The following is a 14,580-nucleotide window of genomic DNA, read 5'->3' as shown; positions in this document are numbered from 1 at the left end:
GTCTCCCCCTCCCCCATTGGCTTTAGGGTTAGGGTGGGTTATGGTGCGGGGCGAGGTTCCCGCGGGCCGGCGCCGGCGCCGGCGCGGACGGGGATGGGGTGGTGTTCCCGCGGGTCGAGGGAGCGGGCGGGGTGGTGTTCCCGCAGGGTTGTGGGAGGGGGCGGGGGTGGTGGTTATTTAGGCTTTTGGTGGCTAGGGATTTGGGATGGGATTAGGATCCCATTAGGATTTGTTTGTTCCACATATATGTAACATTTTTAGATGCAAAATGTTGTGGCCTGTGATAAGTTCAAAATGTTGTCGTTAGTAGCTTTTTTCAATGGTGTTAGTAGCATTTTGAAGTGGTGTTAGTAGCTTAAATTAAGCACTGTCCAACTGAGGATGTATATTTTTTATGTGTGCTTATACATTTTTCCTTTTTGTAGATGTTGCAGGCACCTCTGGTGAGAATGAGGGGAGTAAGAAGGCTAAGAAGAAGAATAAGAAGAAGTACAATCTATGTGGCTTTAAGTCAAGGTTTAACTCAAAAAGGCTGGCTGAGATTGGGAAGCAAGTATCACCAGAAAAACAGAGAATCATAAGGGAGGGACCGTTTGGAGACTTGTTGGACATCCGGTCTTTCAAGGTGCCCCATGAGCTCATTGAGTTTGTTGCGATGAACACGAATCACATACTCTCTGAGTTCAAACACAAGAACAAATCTATCACCTTCAGCAAGCTTATGGTGAAAAGGATTTTCAACGTGCCATCCGGTGATAGACCCGTGAAGCTTCTAAAGAAGAGTGATGAACATGATCTTCGCAGCATCTACAAGGAGGGGAACAGGGCTCCAATCGCCCATGTTGTCAAGTTGCTCACTAGTTGCAGTGAGGAGGACGTGGTTATGATAAATAGGACTTGGGCACTCCTTGCGTTGGCAACAGTTTTGTGCCCAGGCACGGGCAATATGGTGAATCTCGAGTATCTTGCTTCCCTGGAAGATATGTCTTTGGTGCATGAATTCGCTTGGGATGAGCACTTGTTGGCACGAGCGATGGAGGAGGTTGGAGTCTTTCAAGAGAAGAAGAGGATGCAAGCAAATACAGAAAAAGCAGCAGAGTTTCAGATCGCTTCATGCCTTCCCATCTTAGCGGTATGCAACGCAACATTATGAAATACCTCCATCTTTTTTCTTTGCTGCACGAAACCTTCTGTACATTTTCTATAGCTCGCATTTATGTTTTTGTTGGCTAATGTCCTTTTTACATTCCATGCAGATCATATACATGGATCATATTGATATCCCGCCCGGCCTCCCAAATGAGCATGCCATTGATTATTCCGTGCCGAGGATACGCTTTGTTTGCCAAAAGGATTTTGATTGGTTGGATAAAGTTGACAAGAACAAGCTCACTCTTGTCCAACCTTTCTACGGGAAACACACCCAAGTAATTTTGCTACACCCCCATGTTTTTTGCTCACTGAATTTGCATGTAGCAATCTTTGCTTTTCCATTTAGGTTATGGCGGCCTTCTTATTTTGTCTCCCTTCATGTTTTGTTTTCCTAGATCCGGAGTTTGTGCAACACCCCCTATGCAGCACAACTCATGGGACAGGAAGTTGGTGCTGAAGCAGCCAGTGGGCAGGGAGTTGGTGCTGAAGCACCTAGTGGCCAAGGAACTAGTGGCCAAGGAAGCCAAATTCAAGGTGCTGACATTCAAGCAAAGGACTCTCAATCAAACGAGGCTCAACAAAATGTTGATACTGAACCACACCTATCATCATCGCTCAACGATTGGCTGCAGCAATCATTCCCTAGCATGCAAGATCTAAGGGTACTCTTTCACAATCTACACTATCTTCTTCTTTGTATTCATTTCTTTGGCTTTGCATTATTTACTATACCCAGTTGCAAGTGTATATTTTGTTTGCTGCATCCCTCATTCTGATGTGCTACAACCATGTTCTATTTTTGCTTCATATGTGGTTTAAGTTCATACCTACTAGGCTCTTTCGCTGCATCCATATGTCTAGTGTGCTACAACTACATTCTGTTTTTGCTTCAAACATATCATAATTTTGCTACATCCATATCAATAATTTGCTACCTAGAGGTATAGACCATTTGTTTTTTATGCTTCATCCATGACAGTAAATTGCTACAATCACACTATTTATTTGATACATAGTGACACAGCACCACACCTACTTGTTTCTTGCTTCATCCATACCTCTAATGTGCTACACCCACATTTGTGTTTTTTTACATCCATACTTCTCAAAATCTGGATATACTTGTCACTAAAAATGTTGGACACTTGCCTTCTTGTAAGTACCAACTCAGTTTCAAATGCTCTACGACAAGCACAAGGGTATTTTTGCAGCAGAGGTGGATGGTGTAGTAGGCAAGTTTGGACAGTGTTTAAAGGGATTGCAGTGCAACCGGATGGCCGCTCTCCTTCGTGATGTTGGAGACGCCATCACAGCTACCAATGAGCCCAACTTTTCCTTTGAAGCACCTATCATGGACGAATGTCGCGGAAAAGAGAATGATGCTAAAGCTGCAAATGCCGACATTGGTGCTCAAGCTCAAGCTCAAGGTACAACACCTAGCATCAACAAGGATGAAGTCACCGGATTGAACCTAGAAGTTGCAACAGAGGCTGCGGAAACTCGTGAGCAACAAAGAGTGAGTTTCGAGATGGAAGGCAACGCCTCACCTCACAGCCCCCCACTCTTCTATGATGCACCCAGGAGTGCGACAGCCGACATTTGGGACGACGAGCCATCTTGTGAGTTGTTCCCAAAGGGCTCCGAAGACTATGAGATGATGCATTCCACGGATGAGCCTACAATTAAGAAGAGCACAGTCAGCCCCATCTATGCAAACATCCCCGTGTTTCCTGTTTCAGACGATGATGACAGCCCAAGTATGCTTCCTTCCTCTTGCATCATTTCTTTTTGTTTTTCTCCATATCGTTTTTTTCACATTTGTGTGATTCCAGCAAATTCTTTTTGTACAATCTCTTGCAAACTCATCCATTTTTTTTTGCTACAGCTCCTAAGATGGTCGCTATGGAAGAGCATTTTGCTGATGCAAGCAGTGGCCCTAGCACACATGACAAGAACACTAGGAAGAAGAGGATGGCCAAAGTTCCAGCCATAAAAAATATCAGGGCAAAGAAGCAAAAGGTCGACAAGGCTGCAGAAATGTATGAGAAGTTTGTAAAGCATGGAAAACCATTGAGGAAATCACAACCCAATGAACAAGTGTGAGCTACCTAAGCCCTATCTGTTTTTGCTTTCTATTTTTTTTCTGCTCGAAACAAATGATTCATTCGGTTGCATCTATGGTAACAGGACGCCTTTCATCAAGCTAGGTGGATTTTTCATTGGATACAAGAAATTCCTTGTATGCTTCAAGCCTCGCGGGGATATGAATGATGAGGTTATGTCCCTATGTATCGAGATGAACAACCTCGCATCCCGTGCAGCAAAAGAAAGGGATGTGAAGAAATACATGTTCTCAGTCCACGCGGGGGTAAGCTTTTGTAAAAACAAGCAATGCTTCATTCCTTTCTTACTTTCACATTTTCGTTGCAACACACACTAACCATTTTGTTGTATCTTTCAAGTAGATCCTACTAAAACAAGACCCATCAACCTTCCAACCAGCAAAACTCATGGCTGAGCTTGAAAGGGCTATGAAATTGTTCAAGGTTCAAAAGTTTGACCTCGTAAGTTTCACGAAGCTTTCTTTTGTTCCACACCACAAAATACTAACAAATATGATCCAATGATGCGACGCGGCTGTAACGTTTTTTACATGTTCTGAGTACCTTTTTGCCTTTCTTTTGTTTTTTCCAGTTTTTTTTCACAATTGTGCATGATCGCCATTGGATAGTTGTTTGCGCAAACTTGCTTCACAAGCAGTGGAATGTATTTGACTCAATCCATTCAAAAGGAAAACAATCTCCTTTGAAGAAGCAAGCCAATAACCTGGTAGGCTCATGCTCTCTATTTTTTTTCTGTTTACCCTTCTGATTCATCTACATAAATGCCCTGTTGTCATCTTTACACACCTCATTTTATTTTTTTTGAAACTTTTGTGTGTGTTTTTGGTGCTAGATCACAAACTTTACAACCCTCGCACAAGAGTGCAGCGAATTCAATGTCAATGTTGGATCCTTCGCCCGTGTTGACCTAGCTGATTACCCAAAGCAAGATACCATGTGAGTTTTCTTTTTGAATTTTGCTTCAATCATGTTTTTGCATATCATCATCAAACTAGATCACAAACTTTTTGAACTTTTTTTATCTCACAGATGTGATTGTGGCTTTTTTGGGCTCAAATATGTGGAGAACTATGATGGGAAGTCAATGAGAGAGTTCAAGCAGGTCACATTTTTAATTTTTTGTCTTGTCATTTTGTTACAATCTACTTTCTTTGTTTTCAGTACTCATGCAACAGAAGAATACCATGTGTTGTTTTTGCTTCATATGTGGTTTAAGTTCGTACCTACTAGGCTTTTTTGCTACATCCATATGTCTAGTGTGCTACAACTACATTCTGCTTTTGCTTCATTCATATAATAATTTTGCTACATCCATATCAATTTTTCGCGGTGGATGGATGTGAACTTTTTGCATTCACCACTCATGCAACACAAGAATAACTAGTATCATACTTGCTTACTTTTTGTATTCATTTTTTACAGGAAGACATGGCGCGATACCGCATCGATGTGGCATACAACCTTTTCAGTCACCCAATGAGCAATGCCCCAAAGGAGCGGGCGTTCAAGGATGAGTTGGCGGCTTGATTTTCTGGAAGGTTCAAGACCAACAAGCTTGTTTCTTCGTTAGGTCTAGATCATGTCCGAGGTGGTAGCGTTCTCATAGGATTAGAGTAGTGCGCGTTCGTATGTAAACTGTTGATACCTCCAGTAAACATATGTGTCCTTTTGGTATGTAAGCCGATGATAACTTGATATTTTGGATGATTCACTTATGTTTTTAATGGATGCGTTCTTCTGTTTGCCAACTTGATCATGCATTGACAATTGTTTTTTGTTTCGCTGGTTCTGAAATATGATAATATTTCAAACTTCATCCATCGAGGTTTCAAGGGAATCTACGTGCATTTTTCCCCTCAAAACATATTTTCTGAAAAAATAATATGTGAATGCTACTTTTGTCACACACTTAAATTGCTGGAAGCTCACAGGAAATAGCTACAACCTTCTGTTAGATTTGTTGCAGAGCCAAAATATACATTTTTACCTGCAAATTAGCTACATCCCTACAATATTTTTGCTGGAAGCATAATGTAAATAAGCTTCCTTTCCCAACTTTTGCTGTACAGCTAAATCAACACTTTAAATCATTCAAGGATTTTTCCTTTTCAAACTTGTTATTTTGCTACAACCATGTTTTAAAAAGCTTCAACCATGTTTCTAAAAGCTGCAACCATATTTTGAAAAAGTTTCAACCATGTTTTCCAAAAGCTTCAACCATGTTTTTCAAAAGCTTCAAACATGTTTCCTAAAAGCTGCAACCTTGTTTACAGAAGCTTCAACCATGTTTTCAAAAAGCTTACCCCATGCTTTTCAAAAGCTTAAAACATGTTCATTATAAACATGGATCAAGTTGTGGTTACAACAACCATTGAGTAATATTCTAAAAAAAATAAGGAAAAACCCACATTCTGCTTTTTTTACAACAAAATTCTACAAATATTGGCACCATCATACTACAAAAAGTAAGCTCTCACAAACATATAACAATAAGAATTATTTTAAATCAACTCTTGTAAAAAGGAACATTCTGCTTTTTTTCAAACCACACATGTAGTAATATGTTGCAATCCCACAAAACAAACATTCACAGCTAGTCAACACAACTTTTTATCATAAGTCATGGGGTGTTACAAGGCAATTCATCTTTTTTTTCCTCATGAAAATATCCTAAAGTGTAAGGATTGTTTCGACGCCCGGAGCTTTCGCGCTCGCACTCGCAGCAAGAAAAGCTGCAAGGAGTTGGCAATCCTTCACGTTGTGATCTTCATCTTCACAATATTTGCATGGAGTCTTCTTTTCCCTTGGCTTTGGAGCTTTCTTCGTTTTCGCTGCGTCCTTCTTTGCTTTCTTCTTCATTTCATCTTCTCGAATCTCAATTAGTGGCTTCCTGCGCTTCTCTTTCTCTTTTGGCCTCCCTTTCTTTGCTGACTTTGGTGGGTTCCGCAGTCCTACGGGGGGTGGATCCCGCTGACCTGTACTTGGACCCCCTGAGACTTGTGCATTTTCTGCATGACCTCGGGCTTCTTCGTCTCCTGCAACCCCATCAGTTGCTCTAGCTTTTATTGCAGCAACCCCAACACTACCCTGATCAATTAGCCCAGAGACAAAACTATAAGCTTCATCATTGAAGCATGCATCAGAAGCGAGTTTCCCAAACTTCCGGCATAGAGAGTTAAACTTTAGGGTGTTTGTCGTGGGGACGCCGAAATGCATAGCTCTATGCCCATCGCCCGGTTCAGGCGCAAGGTCGGTTGCTCTCTTAGACCATCTTGGAAGCATGTAAGTCGCAGGTATCGTTTGCACGTTCAGGTGCACCATGACACGGATGATATGTGGGCAGATCAGCCCACACATCTCAAACATGTTGCAGGTGCACATGTATGTCTGATCTTTAGGGGCAACACGCACCGTGTACACTTTAGGGTTGACGCCATAATTTGCAACAATGCGAAACCAGACGACACCGTGTAACCCTTGCAGCTGATATTGCAGACCATAGCCTGTTGATTTAGCCAACATTTTTTGAAACTTGGAAAATACCTCTCTGGTATAGAAATCTGCAGCTTGCTTTTCAATGTTGTAACTGCAAACAAAAAAGCTTCCAACATCAATAAGAATTGCTACATATGTTTCAAAGAAATGCTGCAACCCCACTGTACTGGAAAACTAAAAAAAATGCTACATGACTTTGGACTTACTTTCCCCAGAGTGGCGGCCTCATCGCTTCATTGATGAAGCCAGCATTGTCTTCACGATCAAGCATTAGCTCCTGGCAAAGCTCAAACTGCTGGACAAATGTCCAAACCAAGTCTCCATGATGATTTAAAGTCTTGAAGTAGGAATTCAGGCCCTCGAACCGCCCGGTTGTTCCTGTGAATGGGAAGGACTTATTCCTAAAGTACACAGGAGCCCACATCTCCCTGCTGTCCCACATGTTCTTGAGGTGTTTCTTATCAGCCACACCAAATGACTCAACCATCTGCTTCCACCGTTCTTCAAACTCCTCAACGGTATCTGAATCATTGATGCAACCATAGAATGCTTCAGCAAAAGGCTCATCCTTGCCCAGCATCTTCCCTAGTTTCGTCCTTGCAACCCGGAAGACGTGCCACTTGCAACATCTGTGTGTTGAATCTAGAAATACCATTGAGATGGCTTTAGCCATTGCCTGGTCTTGATCAGTCATAATTTCAACGGATGCTCGTTATTCATTGCCAACATCCATTGCTCGAAGACCCACTTGAAAGTTTCGATGGTCTCATCAGGCAACAAAGCGCACCCCAAGCAAACAGTATGTGTGTGGTTGTTAATGCCAACAATCGGAGCAAAGGGCAAGTTGTAGAGATTTGTGCAGAATGTGGTGTCGAAAAACACACAATCTTTGTACTTTGGATACAAGGCCCTTGTTCTCCCATCAACCCAGAAAAGCGCCCTAACAGCTCCATCTTCTTCTAGCTTCGAGAAAAAGAAGTTGGGAGTCTCCACTTGTCTTCTCTCAAAGTACTCGATTGTTAGCTCCAAATCTCGCTCTGACAGGCCCCTTCGCAGCTTTGCTCTTGCATTTGTCACATCAGTCTTCACGTACGGCAAACTCCTTGGATCGCAACACCGTGCATCTCCAAGCAAGCCCATCATATTAGCCGTTGATATGTTGCGATAGTGCAGTGAAGTGATGTACTGCATGTCTGCATCCGGGATCTTTCTGTGAGAGCGGCAAAATCTCCGACGCCCCCTTTGCAAAATCAGCCGGTGTGTGTGATCGGCCTCAAAAACTGTCACAACCCAGCTACCGTTTTTGAGGTTAACACCCATACGAGCCTTGCAATCATACCGCTCCAACCGGTTTCTTATCCTCTTGTCGCTCACATCCATATAGATGCCAGCTTGTTTGCTTGCAGATTTTTTGTTACTGGAATAGCTCATATCAACATCTTCACACTGATTTGTTGCAGCCCCGTCAGAAATGCTACCACCAACATTCTTCGAAGGATTTTTCCGTGAGTGTACGCACTCAAAAACTCTATAGATTAGAATGCGCTTATGCTCCGAGCTATTTTTCCTACTATGCTTTGATGTCACAATGCGAGTTCCAAAGCCCATCTTCGAGGCATATTCATTGTAAACACGCTGAGCTTCTTCAACATTGTCAAAAACCATTCCAAGAAAAGGGACAACTGGCTGTGATGATATTTCTTCATCTGGTTCGTCAACAAGTGTTGCAGCATTTCCATTGGCATTGTCACTAGCCACACGGGCATTGCCATGATTTGGAGCTACACCATCCGTGTTCAGATGCAACGAATCGTCACTATCATTTCCCGGAGTACCATTCAGATCAATTCCATCATCTTCTTCTTCGTGCGCAACATTTTGCATATCATCATCAAGGAAAATTGATGGCTCCACAGCAACATTCTGCAACAAAATCAGCACCCAAGTCATTTTTTTGCTGCCTGAAAAAACACGCAAAAAGCGCGAACAAAAAAAATGGACGCAGCATGTCAATCACAATTCCTGCATGCAACATTTTAGGATGTAGCATGCAACATCGAGCAAGACGCATGTAGCAAGTGCAACACATACTTGTAACATTTTACTAGCAGACAGCAGGAAGATGCTTGCATTAATTGACAACATCTCAGAAACATTACACAAAAATCAAACACAAGTATGTTGAGAACATCTCTTTTTAATCTCACGCTCATCAATTGAAATCAAAGGTTGCAACTTTTTTTGTGAACAAAAGGATCTACGATTTGCAATTGGAATTCATACGAGATCAATTTCATCCCGGCCATGCCGTGCTGCATCTTGGAAGACCACATCAGGGTTGTAGTACCGTTGCAGCACCGGTCCACTACCACCAGGGCCTTGCCGCCTCAGGGGACTTCGGCCATGAACGGCAGCGGAGCTCGAGCCCAAATCCATGGAGGCAAGGAGGTCATTACGGATGTAAGACATGATTGAAGCAATTCCAAGGCCGCTTGATAGATGGGGGAGCCCCTCCTCGACGTGATTCGGCCATGGGGAACTTAAAACTGGCGGATCCAGCCGCCGCCGCCGCGGATCGGGGACGGGCAGACGCGGGGGATCCAGCTCCCCTGTTTTTCTCTTTGTGGCTGTTCGTACAACGGTTGCAACAAAACTGTTCTTTTTTTGCTGCAACGGTTGGTTCGGTACACACTCGCGCGCAGATCTAACGGTTCACGCTAACCGCATCGGACGGCTAAGCCTCGACCGGCCCAACAGTTGGGCCGGTGCGCCGGCGCAGATCACTGCCCAAACCGAAAATACCTGTGCAACATAGCCTTTTACTATGGCTGGAAAATTATTAGCACAAACAAAGTTCATATGTTACATGTTACAGAAGCCTTTAGCTTGAGGAATTATTCTATTATAGGTATATATAAATCTCCTACTTTTAATTACAACAGCAAGCCCGAACCTTCATAAAGGGCAAATTCCCTTTTGCAGGGTTATCCTCTCATATGTTTCAAAATTCAACTTGCGCACTCGGGCACTGAAAACATTTTGTCAATGCGCAACAAAATATTGAACACACACAATAGGCTAGTTGGGAATCCAAATGATTGACTTTCACGCATCAGCATACACTCAAATCATCTAAAAGAAAATTTGTTATTTCCACACAAGTCACATGCTCCATCCGCCCTTTGAACTGCTCCTCATGCTTTCGCTTCAATCACCCACCATATTAAGAACACCTGAAAACGAAAAAACACTTATGATTATATTGGCATGCAAGCATTGTATACTGTGAAGCATAGCAGTGCCACTAACTAAGATGGGCAATCTCATATATTTAAAACCAGAAAATACTATAAACTATGTATTCAAGAAATATGGTCTAGAATGGTCTACTGCAAACCCATATATGCTTTATCGAAAGTTTCTTTTTTGTGAACTATACAGTCTATAAAAGACAGTTCAAATGGTAAAAAACTGACATGTAAACAGCAAACACAAACTATGTGTGTATCTTGCATAATTGGCAGCAGCCTTTCCCTATTTCCTAGCAACGCTGACCTCACGGCTGCCATCACTCATGGCCTGCCTTGGAGGAACAACGTGAAGGTCACCAAGCGTCTGCGCCAATGCCGTTGTTTCTATTCACACCATCAATAGTTCATGTATGCACCTATTAGGTAATTCCAAGTTTTCATTCGGAAGTACCCACTTAAAAGGAAATGGGCTACGCGGTAACCTAGACGTAGTGTTGCAGGCTAAGACAACCTGAATCAGCAAAATACAACTGCACAGGCAAAGTTTTACTGCGAAAGAATCACACGTGTATATACAACAGTGTGTTGTTGATTCCAAAGAGAAAATTTAACATCAGCTAAGGTGCTCCTTTCGTTGTGCATGAACTCATACACAAGTATGTTCTTCTTGTCTTGCTGACTATAACCAGGGAAGGTTACCAAGTTCCAATAATGTATTCCAGAAAGCAATGCTACCTGAAACAAGTAGACCTTTACAGCAGACTACATGTAAGCCAGCCAACTCATTAGGACAACATCGGTAAGAAAACAAATGCATGAGCATATGGTACACTATCATGCAACGATGCAATCATATCATGATATGGCTGTTCATTAGACCATTACAACAGGCCACAAGAGGGATGTGCAGAAAACAGGATATGCAAAGGAAATTTCTAAAGGCAAACATAAGGAACTGAAATTACAGAAACATAGAGAAGGATTACTACTAATCTAAGATAGACCACGTAAATTTGAGAAAACAATTGTCACATGCTCAAAACACATTAATAGGTCATAAAGGCGGCATGGTCGAACATATCAGGATCTTTTTCCACAGCAGGGCCTCGGTCCACCAAGCCATACTATAAAAGCAGAAACAAGTAAACACTTAAGAAGGTGCACATAAATTTAACTACTTGGCATAAAAGAGCATAAGTTCACCATCTAACAACAGGAGCCTACATCGGTAAATAATTATAGAAGATATTATGTATGCAGATATGATGATATATAACCCTATTCACTCCATTCTTTACCTAATATTAAAGGGAGGATTGTTTCTCCACTTTTTTTGGTCATCGGGTCCTTTTGTACGTCGTCCTTTTATGTTTTTTTGTACGTTGTCCGTTTTGTAAAACAAAAAGGGAAAAAATTGCGCTCATGAGGTCTCAAACCAAGGTTGGCAGGAAGTGTGCACAGCGGACTAACCAACTGATATGGCTTGTGATTGTGTGCAAACATAGGAAACTTCTGTATTATAGGAGGAGCGGGGTTTCTCAAAAAATAAAATAAATTCGGAAGGCAGACCAGACCACTGCTCACTATAAACGCAAATACTAATCTCCGCACATCTAGAAACGGCTGCCCCATGCATGCACGTAAAAAAAAGGCCGCGCCATGTGTTACGGATGACCCATGCACCCAAAAAAAAGCTGCCCCATGTGTAACGGATGCCCCATGCACCTAAAAGAGGGGCTGTATAAGGGAAGTAAACATAGATGCATATTTTCATCATACTTGAATCCTTTATAACAGCGATTTTATTATGATAAATTTATTTTAGTTTATTATTTATGGGAACCCTTGCTTCGGTTCTGCAAGTCCGAAATCTTGAGGAGCTCGGCATTTGGCCCTTGCGGCATCGGAAAGTAGGGATGTGAGGAAGCACTATAGGTGGACAATGCAACACCAAGGAGGAATGAATTTTTGATTGATCTATCGCCTCCCTCGTGTCTGGTCGAACATACATGCCGTACCATTTTTTTTCAAGTTGTGAGATGATGGATAATTATTATTTGTTTACATACTTTCATTAGTTTGTGTTATTTATCCGAAAAAAGGTTACCCTTTATCCATGACTTTCCCATGATAATTTTTTTCACTGAGATGCACAAGAAATGACCCAGTTCGAAATGCGCATCTGGTCTAATACCTAATGTGCACAGTTTTAATGGATTCATATGGATTTACTTAGAATCAACTCACCTTATGTAAGTTCCTTCAATAATTAAAGATGGTTGAACTCACTAACCATATTACATATGCTTAATTTTTTCCCGTTGCAACGCACGGGCATATTTGCTAGTTGATATAATGCTAAGAAGTGCACATGGAGCCGTCTCTTTCTTTTCTGAAAGCAAATAATACCAGGATCATCTTCAGTAAGAAGTGCACACAGCAGTCATGCCTCAGTTTGATAAATACTAAAGGAGTACTCAAAATATTAAAAAAAACTTAACTCAAAGAGCATTGTATTGTCCCTTTTGAACATAAATAAATCAAGCAAACTAACATGGGCTCTTTAACCTGCCCCACAAAAATTGCACTATAAATCTTGAGATGTGTACATAATTAGCTGCACGTATAGTATATCCTCCATTTGAAAACACTTGTCCTTTTACCCTCTCAAGTTTTAGTTAATTAATCAATCACATATAATTGTCAGTTTATATACATACATGCATGGATCAGTCACTGCTTGCATGTATTAGGCAGATAGAAGTACGTGAACATACTCTAGGACATGGCGTTGTGCTTCTGGAAGGAGGAATTCCCGGAGCTGGCAAGCAGCTATGGCAAGCTCCTCTGTGTCGCCTTCACCTCCTCTTCCTCCTTGAGCAGCAGCATGACCAGCTCCTGCTTCATATTCTCTATTACACCCTCGCTTGACATGTTACCTATTGCTCGCACAAACACACTTCCTTAATTCCATCATAACTAATTAAGGCATGCAGTCCAAATTGTATGATTCTAGTAGAGTAGAGTGGTGGTGTGCATATTCCCTGTCCGGATTCTCCTAGACCTCACAATCTCCCAAAACTTAGCTTCAGAGCTGCACGAGCATTGTTCAGTTAATTAACATGAATCGCATGCTCTGTTGGTAGCTCTTTAACCACTTATGTACTCTGTGTTAACCAGCAACTTGTGTACATAGATCAAATTGCATGCATGTGTGTACTGTTTTGCATGACATGAGTTGATTGTTCCTAGAAAATATTAGTTATGAAGTAGCATGCTAATCTGACTGTTTCTTTAACCATGCTGCTCTGCTAAATGCATGTCCTAAATCATGTATGGTCATACTCTTACAGTAGGCAAATCTCAATCCTATGTCCATGTGTACAAGCTAGCTCCAGGAATCATAATAAATTAATGGCACTTATGTGAGAACAAAAGGCACAAATCATGAACTTAACTAACATTTGGCATCTCGTACTGATAAGAGAACATACGGTGCTCCACCTGAAAGCTGTCGTCCTCCCCTGAACAGTCCTCCTTGAGCATTTAAACAAACACCTAGTGCTCGCATCTGCAATCTCAAAGGCAAAACGAGATAGTTAGACGAAGAGAGAGAGATTTTGTACGGGAAGGATGTCTATGAATCGGACATAAAACCTTTATATATTGGTGGAGCATGGCATAAAAAAAGCACACAGAACAGAACCAGACACATGTTTTTCTTACCGAAGTTGTCACGGTGCTGCATTAGCTAAGCTTCCAGATCTGGCCTCCAGCGTCATCGCTCGCACCTACCACCCACCAGGAGGCAGCCTCCGGTCGGCCGGCGCGCAAGAGGAGGATGAGACATGGATGGAGGCAGCGGAGCTCGGACCGCCGTTGTTCGTCCTCCGGCCGCCTTGCGCAGCAAAGATGGTTGGGTGGACGCGGTGCTTTGCGCGAGCATGACGACATGAGAGGAGCTCCGGAGGACAAGAGAACGAAACTTCACGGCGGAGAGGAAGGAGGCGGTGGGTCTCGTGGCTGACGAGGGAGGGAGGGAGAGAGGATGGAGGAGGACCGGTGTGGCGGCTACAGAGATTGGGGAGAGGAAAGAGGGGACTTTGGGTGGCGCCACGGAAATCTCTCGTCAAACCACGCTGCTGCAGCACACACGTCGCGCGCGCCGCGGGACGAGCGTATTGGGCCAAAGTACGTTCCCTAGGCTGACCCAATCAATAGGCAACCCGCCGACATGTGGGACCAGCCTCCAATCTGGGCCACCCGTCATAGTGGCATAGGTAGGTGCTGATGTCTGCTAGAACTACGTCGGTATTTTCCAAAAAGGAAGGGATGATGCAGCACAGTAACGGTAGGTATTTGCCTCAGTGATGAGACCAAGATTATCGAACCAGTAGAAGAACCACGCAACACTATGTGAACGGCACCTGCACACAAATAACAAATACTCGCAGCCCGACGTGTTAAAGGGGTGGTCAATCCTTTTCGGGTAACGGCGCCAGAAATTGGCAAGTGTACGTGAGAAAGTTGTAATAATTTGATAAATAGATCGCCAAATA

The 14,580-nt window shown here is 42.7% G+C and overlaps 1 long non-coding RNA gene across 1 annotated transcript; it reads right to left on the bottom strand.

Annotated features, from left to right (window-relative positions):
- Positions 1–9,656: 9,656 nt before the first annotated feature.
- LOC123180879 (uncharacterized) lies at positions 9,657–14,168 on the bottom strand. Its single transcript, XR_006491344.1, has 3 exons — positions 13,748–14,168; positions 12,799–13,592; positions 9,657–10,003 (listed from the first exon to the last, which is right to left on the bottom strand). It is a non-coding gene; the product is annotated as an uncharacterized lncRNA (long non-coding RNA).
- Positions 14,169–14,580: the final 412 nt, after the last annotated feature.

The sequence above is a fragment of the Triticum aestivum genome, chromosome 1D, assembly GCF_018294505.1.
Source record: "Triticum aestivum cultivar Chinese Spring chromosome 1D, IWGSC CS RefSeq v2.1, whole genome shotgun sequence".
Taxonomy (NCBI): Eukaryota; Viridiplantae; Streptophyta; class Magnoliopsida; order Poales; family Poaceae; genus Triticum; species Triticum aestivum.
This window is presented reverse-complemented; position numbering and strand designations above follow the sequence as displayed.